This window comes from Eretmochelys imbricata, chromosome 2 (assembly GCF_965152235.1).
Source record: "Eretmochelys imbricata isolate rEreImb1 chromosome 2, rEreImb1.hap1, whole genome shotgun sequence".
Lineage (NCBI taxonomy): Eukaryota > Metazoa > Chordata > Testudines > Cheloniidae > Eretmochelys > Eretmochelys imbricata.
In genome coordinates, this window is record NC_135573.1 from 39249885 (window position 1) to 39264609 (window position 14725).

At 40.7% G+C, this 14725-nt stretch overlaps 1 protein-coding gene across 11 annotated transcripts in view; it reads right to left on the bottom strand.

The window, feature by feature from the left end:
• VPS13B (vacuolar protein sorting 13 homolog B) overlaps window positions 1-14725 on the bottom strand; it is a 931639-nt gene that overhangs the window by 146117 nt on the left and 770797 nt on the right. The gene's annotated exons all lie outside the window — the stretch shown is intronic.

Below are 14725 nucleotides of genomic sequence, written 5' to 3' on the forward strand. Positions count from 1 at the left end.
TCGTTCCCTTGAGTTTTTGTCAAGCAACTCTAGTGGTACTGTATATAAACTCTAAAGCTGACAGTGGAAATTTTCACCACACTTAAATTGATGGATAATGTGTATACTTTTTTGGTTTTCTACTCAGTGGTTATATCATACTGTTTTAAATGTATTTTGTGCTTAAATGTGAACAGTAAAGCAAACCTAAAAAATTAGTTATGCTCAATCTCTGCTTTGGGGAAACAGTCAGGACAGAAATAATGTAACCTTTTATAAATATTTCCCCGCTCTGTGAAATCTTCTTGGTACTTCCTGTGAAATTATATTGATACTTCCTGGTTTAATTAAAATATCTCAAAACGCATTATTTTGAGAAATCACAATAAAATGAATTTCATGGGTTGCAATGACATTTCTAATAGTTGTGATGTTATATTCCCGCAAAGTACCAAGACGATTGTGTAGGTGGGCAGCAGAGTTTTTTGTTTAGTTAAATCTTATTTTTATGCTGCTGAACACTTCTCAGAGCCAGTGAGTTGGGGCTTTCAGCACAGAAATCCAGGTTTAACTCAGTTTTTATTGTCCCGGCCACACTATAAGAAAGACAGGGGGCAATGGATGTGGTATAATTAAAACAGAACTTTACCCACTTAAAATATGTGGGAATACCCAACAGCAAATCACACAGTGCAGGCCATCAATATTTCCTTAATTGTTTCCCCTTACTTTCAGCCCTCCCCCTACCCAACCTGATTCCATGTAATCTATTGCTGGGACCCTGCTGCCCTCCCCTCATATAAGGATTAAGGGGGCTAGAAAAAAGGAGGGAGTTGGCTTCCCACTGTACCAGACATTAGGAGCCCTGAACCCACTTCCCCACCTCCTTTAAGAGATACTTTCCTCTAAATCCCCTTCCAATCCATTCCACCTCCCCCAGATAACTATATCCCTTCCATAATGAGGACCTGCACTGAGCATCTGCCAAATTTTTTAGTTATTACATTGTGACATCATAACCTATTTCCTCTGTGCCACCCCACCATGTCCCAGACCAGCTGTGGGGAAAGCAAAAAAACCCACCCCATCTTGGGCAGTCTGGCAGTGAGGGAAAAATTCCTTTCCAGCCCCCAAGTAAAAAGGCGACTAGCATAATGCCCACAGCAGATCATGAGAAAACCCAGTTCTACTCCTAATCAGTCTGCGGGAGGGTGGGTGTTGCCAGCCTGATCACAGTGACAGAGGGCTTCTCCTCAACTGCCTGGGGTATAAGTAGCCCTCTCCCCCAGGTCATCTGGAAGGGCAGTGTCTCCACACACATACCTGGTCCAGCTACTTCCTGTTCCTCCCTGCCCATCCAGGTAATTTCCCCCCTTCCTCATCTTTTGTACTAATTGAAGAGTGAGCCCCTTGTAGGGGCAACAACCCCTTTTCATCCAGTCAGCCAGACAAGAAGCCACTGCACACAGTCTCTGTGAGTACATTTTTGCTTTGGGGTTCAGCTTTCATTCGGTAATGAAGAATGAAAAATTGTAGTTGCCTTTTTAAGGAAAAAAGGGTTTCCCCCCCCCTTCTGTACAGTTCTTTTCAGTTACAGAGCACAATTTGTGATCACTTTCATTCATACAACTCAGCTGTCTGAAATGTTCACAACAAAATACAAAACTGCCTAATTTTAGGTTTTGTTACAAGTTCATGTTGCAGACAGTTTGTTGAAAGGTTCACATAGGTTGATAAACCTTTAAATCAAAGTTGGGCCAAGTTTCAAGTTTGAAATGACCAGCTTGTTCTTTTAAGGCAAAATCATTTGAGATTTGTGGTTTATCCAGATGAACTCAGCTCTTCTGCTTCTCAAGCAATATGAAACTTTTTACCTCAAGGGTTAAGGGCAGCAAGATTAGATCCTTACACCACAATTCAGAAAATCACACAAGCACACACTTAAGTTTACCATTGATTTCAACAGGCTTAAGTACAAGCTTAAAAGTTTTCCTGAATCAGGACCTTAGTCTCTAAAAGTAAAATTAGGGTTATTTTCCTACAATGACAGGACATAAACTTGCTAATGGGAAGGTCAGACTTCCATTATATCTTTAAGGAAACAAATGTGGAATTTGGAATAAAGGCTTCCTGGAAAAATGTTATTAATGCTTCATTGGCAGCAGTTAGCTGTAAGTTACAGTTGAAAAACTATTTTAATCATAAAACTTACCATTTTAATTAATACCTTTCTGAAAAATTTTCCTTTTGTGGTGAAACTTTCCATGTTGAATTGAAAAGTGTTACACTAGCTAAGACAGGTAAATAACAGAAAGGCCCATATATAGGCTAAAAGGATGGGCAGAAAATAACAAAATAAGTAACAACTTGAAATAAACTGAGAAAGAAGGGCATGGAAAGTCACGGAGGTCCAGATTTTAAAAAGTATTTAGGTGTACTGCACTCAGCGTTGCAATGCCTAACTGACTTAGGAGCCTAAATCCCAATTTTAAAAGGGATTTAGGCATTAGAATCCTAAATCCCCTTTAAAATTGAGATGTAGGCTCCTAAATCAGTTGGGCATTGCAACGATGAGTACAGCAGCACCTAAAAGCAATACCTTTAAAAGTCTGGGCCTAAGACTAAATCTCTCTGATTTTTTCCAGGACTCACCATCCCAAATAAACAAGGAAACATTTAAAAAAGTAAAAAATCTATTAGTAAAATTTTCAAAAGCGCCCAAATTCCCAAGTCCTACTGGGATTTGGCTTCCTAAATCACCTAGATGTTTTGGAAAACCATACCTGTTAGACTATCTTTATACATCAATGAAGTTGCGCTGAAGGACCAGATTCAAAATATTGGTTGGTGTTGCTTCACAGTTAAGCATGAGAGAAACTAACCTGGAGGCGAGACACCTTATTTTTCAAGAGCATATTTGACTACTGATGCTTTCCTGCAGCAATATATTCTACTTCTGCAGACAGCAAGAATAAATACATCCTAATATACATGTTCCACAGGAGAGGTGACAAGATAAAATCCTAGAGTATTCTGCATGAGAGAGCCTTAAAGGACAGATGAGTAATTGCCCAGTAGTACTCTCTTGGGATCTCTCAGACAGAGAAAGATATAGGGATAGATTAGTCAGAGAGATTGGACTGAGGTGCACTTGCAGAGCTGAGCAGGGAAACTTGCACAGCACCTGTCTCATTATGCCTGTATTTAATTAGTGCTATTAGTCACTTGCTTTCATAAACCTTGAATTCATCCAAAAAGCAATTAAAAAAAAAAAGTTAGCACTAAAACACAGGAGCAACACAAGCCAGGGTAAGTGGATGGCTTCCCTGTTTTCCACACTGAAACTGTGTGTGTCACACAGTAAAAAATGTTGTCATGCCTGATAACTTGGCAAATTTTATATCAGGTTATTATTATACATTGAATCAGACTTAACAGAAATTGGTGGGTCAGCCGAAAGCATAACTGCAGAAAATTTAACGTTGCAGCCTTTATTGCAAATATTTTAACAATCTCATAATGACAAAATTATGCAACAAGATTCTTTGGCATTTTAAGTAAAACATAAAAAATAAAAATAAAACTGAGCAATCCACATTATTTTATTGTTTGCCGGGTTTTATACTTTCTCCTTAACACTGTGAAAGGAACATTAACCTTCACTCTGAGGAAAATTTGTTTAAGTGATGGACAGAATATATATCAGTGGAGATTGGTGACATTTTACAGCAGCAGATAAAGATCATAATGGGTGAAATTTTCAACCCCTTACTTGGCCCCTTCATACCAGGTAAAAGGGCCTCTAAAAACCATGGATACAGGTGGGAAAGAATTCCCCAGGTTCAAGAACTAAGACAGACAGCTACAGACTATCTTTTGAGGACACCTTCACAAGCCATGGAATACAGGTGGGAAGGGCATGGCGGGGGTAGGGCCACAGCATGTAGCACAGAAGAGATTCTGGGCAGTGTTGCTGTCCACAGGCAGGCGGACACATGGGTTGCAGTAATTTAGGCAGTCCTTCAGAGTTATCTAAATTACACTAGAATCAGGATGGAGCGAAGGTGGCTTATAGCTACGTTAGCTGTCTCCTGAAGGGCAAATTCTCTGCCCTGCAGCATGGAATGAGATTCAAAACAGGATAGGCAATTCCCACCCCATCCTCATCTGAGGAGCTTCCACTGCAAATAAACAATAAAGGGATCCTTAACAAACTGGGATAAAGTGGACTATTCCAAATTACATAACTACATATGAATAAACTGTATTAGAGGATCTCATGGAAAAATATTTTCTTCCAGTGAAAAGTGCATGTAATTAATCTGCTTTCCTGTTTGCTGTAATTCTCTCTCCATTCCCTTGCCACATATCTTTAGATTACCAAGTGAATCCAGTTCTGTCAGTTATTAGTTTCTAATTACCCTTCACAACTTTCTGAACAGCTACTAGGAAACAGAATGATGAAATGACTATTGAGTTAAAAGGAGATTAGACAAACATAAATAAATTACACTTATTATATGCTCCCACCACACCAGGAGATGACTTAACAGTGAAAGGAAAAGAATCACATTGCAATAATGAAATCAGAGAGGGAATTCGGATCCCAGAGGCGATTCTATGGAGTTTATGTTAACGTATACCTTGTGGGGGACCAAAAATCAACTGGAATAGTTTCCTGAAAATTATTTCCAGCTATTTTCTCATTTAAAATGTTCCAACTTCACTTGACCCATTAGTCATCATATTACTTACATTTATTATGTATTTTGAAATATATTACAAAAAACCCAATGGATTCAATATGGCCTGTTTTAACAAAATCATAACGTCTATAAAAGAAAATGTATAACCAGCACTCTGAAAATTCTGTCTGAAACAATTTCTTCCTTTGTCATTTCATTATTAAAGGTGTACCAAAAATAGGTACAGACTTACAGCACTGTGACTATTTTTTCTCTCTATGAAATATTTGCGGATGCTCTGTTGATGTCTTTTTATACCATGAATTAGGGGTGACTGTGTAATTCAAAAGTGGCAGAGCCATGATTGAGTTGTGTTGGTCAACCCCAGTGAGTGGAATGAAAAATTCTACACATACATGGATCAGTCTGTTAAAATAATACCAGGCAATATTGTATTTCTTCTTCTGCTTAGGTTTCAGAGTAACAGCCATGTTAATCTGTATTCACAAAAAGAAAAGGAGTACTTGTGGCACCTTAGAGACTAACCAGTTTATTTGAGCATCTTTTTTCTCCTGCTTAGCATTTCAAAGTTTGATTTTTTTGGTCAGTTTTCTCAGCAGTAGGTTGTGCCATTTCCAATAGAGCCTAACCTAGAATCCATGGCTAAGTTAGTTACTGGATGACTGTTTGAAATGCTGAGAAAGTGACAGAACCATGACTATTTGCTTTTGGTAGATATGAAATATAAATATATCTTAAAATTGAAAATATATGACTTACATACTTCAGTTCTGAAAATATTAATATTTATACATGTTGTATTATCCTTACCAATTACTGTGGAGATGACGGCAATATACTTTAACTTGTAATGCCTAGGTATCTGACAGATAGGTTTCGCCATTACGAAGTCTACATTTGCCACAGTTATATCTGATGTACTACATTGTTTCCCTATACTTCGAATAGGAAAGAAGTGCCTCATCTTGCAAGGTGCTAAGTACCCTAAGCTCCTGTTGAAGTCAATGGGCTTGATCCTGAGAAGTGCCAGAATTGAAAATATAATAGTTCATTCTTTCTATTAATTTATATAGGGCCTACAGTGTGCTCGGCTCTATATATTTAATTTGGTGAATCAGAAAAGAAACCTCATGAGAAGGCAAAATGAAAAATATGGGTGTAAAAAAGTTATAGATCTCATAAGTATAGGATCTTTTCAAAGAGCAGAAGTGAGAGGGAAGGAGAAAGGAAAATGTGTTCTTTGCTGGGAATTTATTTTCTTAGACTCAGAGTATCCCATGATTTTAAATGGATATTTCCCTCTCTCCCAGAGGATTGGTGGAAGACCAGCCCTTTTACCCAGCTGGGACACAGGACTATCTCTTCTGAGTATTTTGCAGAACACCACCTTTCAGAGCTGTAAAATACTAAACTTCTTCATAACCACAAGATTTAATCCTACTATAAAGAAAACGGATGTCTGTCTGGAATAGAGCTTTCAACTATTAGGACTGGAGAAGCACCTTAACTCTTCTAAGAAATAGTTATCTGATGGAGGGTTAGATTGTGGGAAGTGTTTGGTTCCACATGATACCAGCATAACTTCTAGCTAGCTGCATTAGAAATCTTAGTGGGGTTTCTAACATTAGATGAATTGTTTTGTAATCTTCCTCAGTTTCTCTTTCAAAATGAAGACACTTTCCTCAATTGTGTCTAACGTGACCCACCAGAAGTTGTAGTCTTTGTATTTGAAAAATGTGTCTTTTTCTTTGTTTTCCATAAAGCCATATTTCTACAGCTGCTGCCATAACTGGGCCCCTTTTCTTTCTTGAGGGTGATCTGATGAGCAATGGGTAGAGGTTGGTTCCCATTCTAGGAAGCCTATTGTTAAAGACACTCTGTGAGGGTGATGGACTGAAAGGCAGGGTCCTGTACTGAAAGCGTCTCCTGTAGTTTCAGAAGCATATATACTTATGGTGACATACCATAATAACAGGGGGTCATGCATCTATCAATGACAGAAAATTCAGAAGGAGTAGGGATTCTATTTAAAGTCTACATAATGCATTTAGATTTCCAGGTGAACACATTGAGCAATTCAAGATCCAAGATGGCTTGCACATCTTGGTTCCTTTCAAGAACCATAAAGAATATTGAGTAGATTCCACAGGATCGGTCATTTGATAGGAGAGGTTTTATGGCCAAATGTGAAGTAGATACGAGATGAGTTGTTTGTCCTTCCTGAATTCTTTAATTTTGGAGATGTCAAACATCTTTCTTTCAGGGTACTGGATCAGTTCTATAAAATCGCACATCTCTGCAGAAGCCCTCTCATGTGGACTGCCTCCTTTGGATGGGGTTCCCCCAAATCATGCTGTGGATTTGGGGATGCTAGATATTGCAGAACTGTAGTCTGGGCACGGGAGGAAAATCCAGATCAATCTATTACATATCCTCTTCCTGATTAATAGTCTTCTTCAGAACTTAGAAGACTGGTGGGCACAAACTGTCTGTTTCTAGACAACTGCTTTAGAACATGCCTACACGAGCACTTATGCTGGCAAAACTTTTGTTGCTCAGGGGTGTTCCCCACCACGAGACCTAAGTTGTACCGGCATAAGCGCTCATGTACACATCGCTATTTCGGTGGGAGATGTTCTCCCACTGACATGGCTACTGCCAGTCACTGAGCTGCTTTTATTATGTTGACAGGAGAGCTCTCTCCCATCGCATAATGAGGCTACATGAGCACTCTTACACCAGCACAGCTGTATTGATACAGTTGTGCCGCTGTAAGCTTGTTAGTGTAGACATGGCCTTAGTCTCTTATAAAATCAAAGCAATGTAGAGCTGGAAGAGACCTTGATAGGTCATCTAGTCCAGCCCCTGTGTTGAGGCAGGACCAAATATACCTACACCATTCCTGAAAGGTGCGTTTGTCTAACCTGTCCTTAAAAACCTCCAGTGACAGGGATTCCACAACCTCCCTTGGAGGCCCAGTCCAATACTTCACTATCTTATAGTTAGAAAGCTTTTCCTAATATTGAACTTAAATCTCCCTTGCTGCAGATTAAGCAGATGACTTGTTATCCTACCTTCAGTAAGCACAATTGATCACCATCCTCTTAATAACAGCCTTTTACATATTTGAATACTGCTATCAGATCCCCCTTCAGTTGTCTCTTCTCATTTTAACCTTTCCTCATAGGTGAGGTTTTCTAAACCTTTCATCGCTTTTGTTGCTCTCCACAGGACTCTCTCCAATTTGTCCATATTTTCCTAAAGTGAGGCATCAGGAACTGGACACAGTACTATAGCTGAGGCCTCTCTAGTACCAAGAAGAGTGAGACAATTAACTCCTATGTCTTACATACAACACTTGTGTTAATACACCGCACAATGATATTAGCCTTTTTTGCAACTGCATCACATTGTTCATTCATATGCAATTTGTAATCCACTATAATCCTCAAATCTTTTTCGGCAGTATTATTGTCCATCCAGTTATATTTTGTATCTCTGCATTTGATTTTTCCTTTGTAAGTGTAGGATTTGGCACTTGTCTTTATTGAACATCATTATTTTGATTTCAGACTAATCCTCCAATTTATCAAAGTCATTTTGAATTCTAATTCAGTCCTCCAAAGTCCTAGCAACCCCTCCCATATTGGTGTCACCCACACATTTTATAAGCATACTCTTCACTCCAATATTCAAGTCATTAATGAAAATATTGAACAGTACCAAACCCAGGACAGACCCCTGCACGACCCCACTAGATACATCCTCCCAGTTTGACAGCGAACCGTTGATAACTACTCTTTGAATATAGTTTTAGAACCAGTTTTGCCGATTTATCATAATTTCATAGAGCACGTATCCCTAGTTTGGTTTATGACAATGTCAGGTGGGATTGTGTCAAAAGCCTTACTAAAATCAAGATATAGTACACCTCCATTTCCCATACTATTCAATAGGGTAGTAAACCTGTCAAAGAAGGAAATTAGGTTGATTTAGCATGATTTGTTCTTGTGAAATCCATGTTGATGATTACTTATAACTCTATTTTCCTCTAGGTGCTAACAAACTGACTGTTTAATAATTTGTTCCAATATCTTTCCAGGTGTATAATTTCCTGGGTCCTCTTTGTTCTTTCCTTTAAAGATAGACATTCTGTTTTCCCTTCTCCAGGTCTCTGAGATCTCACTTACCTTCTCTGAGTTCTCAAAGATAATTGCTAATGGTTCTGAGATTGTTTCAGCTAGTTCCTTAAGTACCCTAGTGTGAACTCCATCGGGCCCCGCTCACTTGAATAGATCTAACTTATCTAAATATTTTAAATAACCTATTCTTTCCCTATTTTGTCTTGAATTCTCCCCCTCCTCCTTTGTGTTAAGTATCTGGTCACAATTTACCTTCTAAATGAAGACTGAAGCAAAACAGGCATTAAACACATCAGCCTTCTAGATGTTATCCCTTATTAGCTCTCCTTTCACGCTAAGTAGAGCCCCCTGCACTTTCCTTCATCTTTCTCCTACTCCTAATGTATTCCCAGAACCTCTTCACCTTGTCTTTTATGTTCCTTGCTAGTAACTCATTTTGTGCCTTACCTTTCGGATGTTGGCTTACATGTTTGTCTAGTCTTTTGAATTCAACCGTAGCAATTTGTCCATGTTTCCAATTTTTTAATAGGATTCTTTTTTGATTTTCAGGTCATTAAAGAGCTCCTAATGCAGCCAAATTGGCCTCTTACTATTTTTCCTATCTTTCCTTTGCATCAGGACAGTTTGCTGTTGTGCCTGAGCAATCTTTCCCTTAGATTTTCTGTCCATGGGACCTTACCTACCTGTTCTCTGAGTTTGTTAAAATCTGCTTTTTTGAAGTCCATTGTCTTTATTCTGCTGCTTTCACTCCTTCCTTTTAATAGAATCATGAAATTTATCATTTCACAATCACTTTCACACAGATTGTCCTCAACCTTCAGATTTGCAACCAATTCCTCCCTGTTGATCAGAATAAAGTCTAATATGGCTGTCCTCCTGGTTATTTCCCAAAACAAAAAGTTGTTACCAATACATACCAAGAACTTACTGGATATTTTGTGTTTTGCCATATTACTTTTCCAACAGATATCTGGGCAGTTAAAATCCCCAGGTGTTGGCCTGTCACTTGAAAGAACTGCCCACGGACAGAGAGAGTTCACAGGTGCAGTTCACACCTGAACCATACGTAACACTTTCCTTAACATAATCTTAAAAGAAGCAGGAGGGGGAAATATTTGCCTTGGGTTTCTTTGTCTTTCTTACCTTGATCCAAATTGGGAATGGGGAGCTAACGACAATTTATGAAGCCTCTTCTAGCTTTTGGATTTCTTTTATTAGAGACTCTTATGATGCTGGACCAGTGACAAATGTGAGCAGTGCAATGACTAGTCTTTTCTTCACCTTTATTTTGAGAAGATTCAAGGCTTGCAATTCAGACATTTCCTCATTACTAAAGAGCCACTCTGAATACAAATCAGAATTGTCTTTACCATCCTCAGATTTCCCTTGTTAACACTTTTTATGTTGGGAAGGGATAAGCTCTGGGGAGCAGAATGAGACTCCTGGGCAGGATTTTTTTCCCTATTGTTTGTCCTATTGACAGACTAAGGCTCCTGTTTATTGAGGATGGTGGAACTGGATCCTGGTCACTTTAACAGTCCATCCTGACTACTGTCAAGGGAAGCCTAGCCAGGACAGGAGGCACAGGAGGAGCATGGTTTCCCCAGACAGTAGGGGTAGGATAGTCCCTTGTTTGTGGAGACATAAGCTGCTTGCTTCCCCAGGGAGACAAGCAGTCATGGCACTACTTCTGGTGGCACTCCTATTAACTGGTTAGTGGGCATTTGGGGGAGTGGTGAGAACACACATAGTCACTTCCTGTTGCAGCTGTACTGGAATCTGGGGCAGGGCTGGTTTTAGAGGCGAAATGGCAGCATGACTGAGGTTGTCCGAGAAGCTACTATAGTTAGAAACAACTGCATAGGAGGTGTTGCTAAGACTCTGAACTAATACAGATATTTTCTCCACAGTCTGCTTTCAAGTTGCCTCTGCTGCTCCCTCCTGCTTTGGATCCTGCTTGAAAAGGGATGGGAAAGCAGTACTGGTGCCTGCTCAGCCATCTCAGCATGGCCTTTGCCCCATGCACTGGCTGCAATGTGGAATCTTCCCCATAGTCATTATGGGGGGCACCAGCACTCCATACATGTCTGGAATCTTACTGTCACTGGGTATTCCGACAGGACTGTGATGGGGTGTTCACCCCACACTTGCCCTGAAGGGGTTAATGTAGACTAAGAAGGGGGCCACAGACAGTCCACAACTAAGGGGAATCGGGTGGCTTAAGTAACCCCCTGACTGGGATTGGGGCAAATAATGAGGGAGCCCAATTGAGGAGGAACGAGCTGGACTGGGTTTATAAAATGGGAAGTTGGCCGTAGAGAAGAGTCTGCAAGGTAGCAGTCTGCGATCATTCTCTGAGACAAGGGAGGTGTGTTTGAAGCTGTAGAAGCAAGTAACCTACAATTGCTTCCTGGGAGAAGGGAGCTATGGGGCTGGCAAGCGAAGGAGGGAGAGCCAGAAGGTAAGGACAGGCTCAGGGAACAGGCAGTAAAGATCAAGGATGGAACAGATTTGGGCTGCTGACTACAAGGTCCCTGAGCTGGAACCCAGAGTAAGGGGTGGGCCCGAGTTCCTCTACCAGACACTGAGGAAGTGGCACCATAGGGACAGTGAGTGAGAAGACTTTGATACCCTGGAAAGGGAAATATGTATCGTGACCTGGCAGAAGGGCCAAGTCACAAAGAAGGAGCACCTAGAGTCACAGAGACCGAGAGAGAGAGTGCCAGCAGGGCGTGCAGCGAGCAGCAGAAAAGGGCCTCAGACCTGGAAAGAGGTAATCCCCAGAGAGGCCAGGAGGAGCCACCACCTGCAGTGAGTGGACCACATGATAAGAATAAACAAGCCAGGCCCTCTGTGTCAGGATATACATGAGCACACAATGCATCTCTTGGCCTTTGTTTTCCTTTCTTCTCCTTGTCTGCCATCCTGATGATGGGACAGGAAAATACATCAGAAAACCTCAATCCCAAAGTTCCAAACATTTGCAGATTTTCTTTAACAAATCCAATATTCAAAAAAAAAAACTGGGTAAGGAAAATGTTTTAGTTAAGATGCCTGAAAAAGCTCGGTCATAAACAGATATCTGTAGCTATTGCTTTGGGTGGGGGGAAATATGGGTGGTCTATACTCCAGCCAGAACAAAAGGTTTACTCTGCCTCCAATCACCAACGGAGAAGCCCCACTATGAAGATAAAGGAACATGAGGGGAAAATGTAAGAAGATGAGAGAGAATGGAAAGAAGAACGGAGAAAAGAGGGGAAGAAGTGAGGAATTCTCCATGGAGAGCCACTGAAATAAACATGAAGGGAGAGGAGACAAGCAAACAACGAAACAGAAAAAAAAATAATGCTTAGGTTTAGGATTTTATTTCAGATTTCACCAGAGCCTTCAAAGGGCATTTTGGCTCCCTGATGCTCTGGCTATATATATTTCATATGAGCCCTGATATACCTGATCAGCCTGGATCCCAGGAAGTCCTCCCTTTCTAGGGGCTCCTAAGATCTAGAAAAGCCAATCACACGGGGTCTGGTCAAATCTGGCATCTGGAGCACTACATTTTGTTTAATCATGTGTCACCCTTGAACATGCCTCCGCCACATAGAACTCAGATCTTTAGCCAGTCAAAATGTTTAGATGGTTCATCAGCGGATGCCTTTACAAGAGAATGACTCCTCTTTTAATCTCCAATTTTGATTCAGGCTTTGGCACCTATGGAAGACTTGGAAGCCAAACACCTAAGGAGTTTTTTCATGCTTCGCAGGAGTTCTTTAGGAAAAGGTCTCCCAGGACTTAATGCAGGAGCATGCTGTGAAGCAGTGTCTTATGGTCATTTTGGGCCCTTTCTGAGAGGACCTTGTAGCCGTCATAGGCATTAAGAGCCTTTTCCTGAGGCTCAAAAAGCATTTTTATGCCTATCTGAAACAAGGATATTCCAAGGCAAGAGAAATGCATCGTCAGCCTAATTATTTTAAGATGGATCAGCCTAATGGCAGTGTGGTGTTCAAAATAATGGATGGGGCTGTAGGGCGTAAGTACCTTCCCCCCATCCTCCGCTTCTCTGCAAGTCAATCATATTTACAAAGTGGAAAACTGTGTTCAGGAGGGTCACAGGAAAGCCTTTTGGGGAGAGATTTGTGAGGAGAAGGGGACACCCTTTTCTCTCTTCCCCCTTTTAGAGAAATAACTTAAAAATTGGGACACATGACAGAAAAGATGAAGGTAGGAGAAAACAGTATTTATTCTCCCTGTCGTCCATTCACTGCTCCTTCCCAGCCCCAATACCTCACTCCCTCCGGTCTAGCTCTATCCTAACATCTGCTTCTTATCACCGTGACAAAACCAATTTATTCCCTCCTGCGTTAACCCTGCAACTCAACCCATTCCACTCCCGGTTCAGAATTTCCCCACTTCCTTCCAACCCAACCGCACAGAAACACCCTCCCACACACACCTGTCCCCAAAGCGGAAAACCCCTTCTCTTCTTACCTAGCCTTGGTAGCTCAGAACCATCCCCCTTAATTATGAACACCTACTGTGCGTGCACACACACCGCTCTAAACTTAGAAAATCCATCCCCAGGCTCAGAATCCTTCCTTCTCCAACCTGACACTAGCCAGTACTAGCACCAGTATCAGAAAACACCCCCTTACTTGTTGCTGGGACTGAAGAATCAAGAGCAGAACCAATAATGTGGATTGTGACTTCAGGGAACCATATACTCTTAAGTAGCACTCCAAAAGCCTACATTCCTGGTCTCTCTCTCCTCTCTCTTCTGCCTGTAGTTCATGTGTTGCAGGGACTCCAGGGGCTGCATAGATGATCTATGGAATATTGATACTGAATTGTACATGCCTCTAGCTGCCAACTACTTTTCAAAAATGTTTCAGGTGCTATGTGACTAGGCAAATAACTACAGTTGATGTCTGTGGAGGCATCATCATGAAGGCGAACAGTAATTAAGTATTAATATTCCCTTTTTACAGATGCGGAAATTGAGGCACAAAGAGGTTTAGTAATTTGCTTAAGGTTACCCAGCAAATCTGGGGAAGAGCCTGGAAAGGATCCTAGAGCCTGTAATTCAGAGGCCTGGTCTACACTGTGAAAAATCCACATCCCTGAGTGATGCAGTTAAACTGACCTAACCCCTGGTGTAGACAGCACTAGGTCAATAGCAGAATTCTCCCATTGACCTACCTACCACTTCTCGGGCAGGTGGCGAACCTACGCCAATAGGAGACCTTCCCGTTGGCATAGGCCGTGTCTTCACTGAAGCACTACAGCAGCGCAGCTGCAGAGGTGCAGCTGCACCGCTGTAGCATTTTAAGAAATAAAAGAATCCTAAGAAAAGAAATAAAGAATCAGCAAAAGGTAAAAGTAGACTTTAAAAGCACGGAAGACACGTCAAAATGATGGAAAAGATATAGAGTAACATTTTCAAAACCATCTACCTGACTTAAGAGCCTGAGTCCCATTTTCAATAGTGACATAGGCATCTAGAAAGCTATGTTTCATTTAAAGTCAGTGGGTCTTAGGCTGCTAAGTACCTAAGCCACTTTTGAACATTTTATCTGCATTATCTTCACACCTCACTGAATCCTTGAATTGTGATTTTTAATAAAAATAACTCTGTCAATAAAAAATAACATGCGCACACTACTATATTTGGCATATTTCTGTTTGTCCTCTTAATCAAATAAATGTCATTTCATGACTACAGTGTCAGTGGTTCAAAACTTGTTTGTAAAAGAACAATGAAAAAAATACCAGAGAGCTCAAATGTTTTTGCAAATGACCCTGAGTTAATTAGAAAAGTCTGCACCCTGGCCAGTTCCCCTTCTCACGTGTCTGCTCTCATTAAATCAAAAAATTCTCATTTCAAAGTTAACAAACACCATGGTT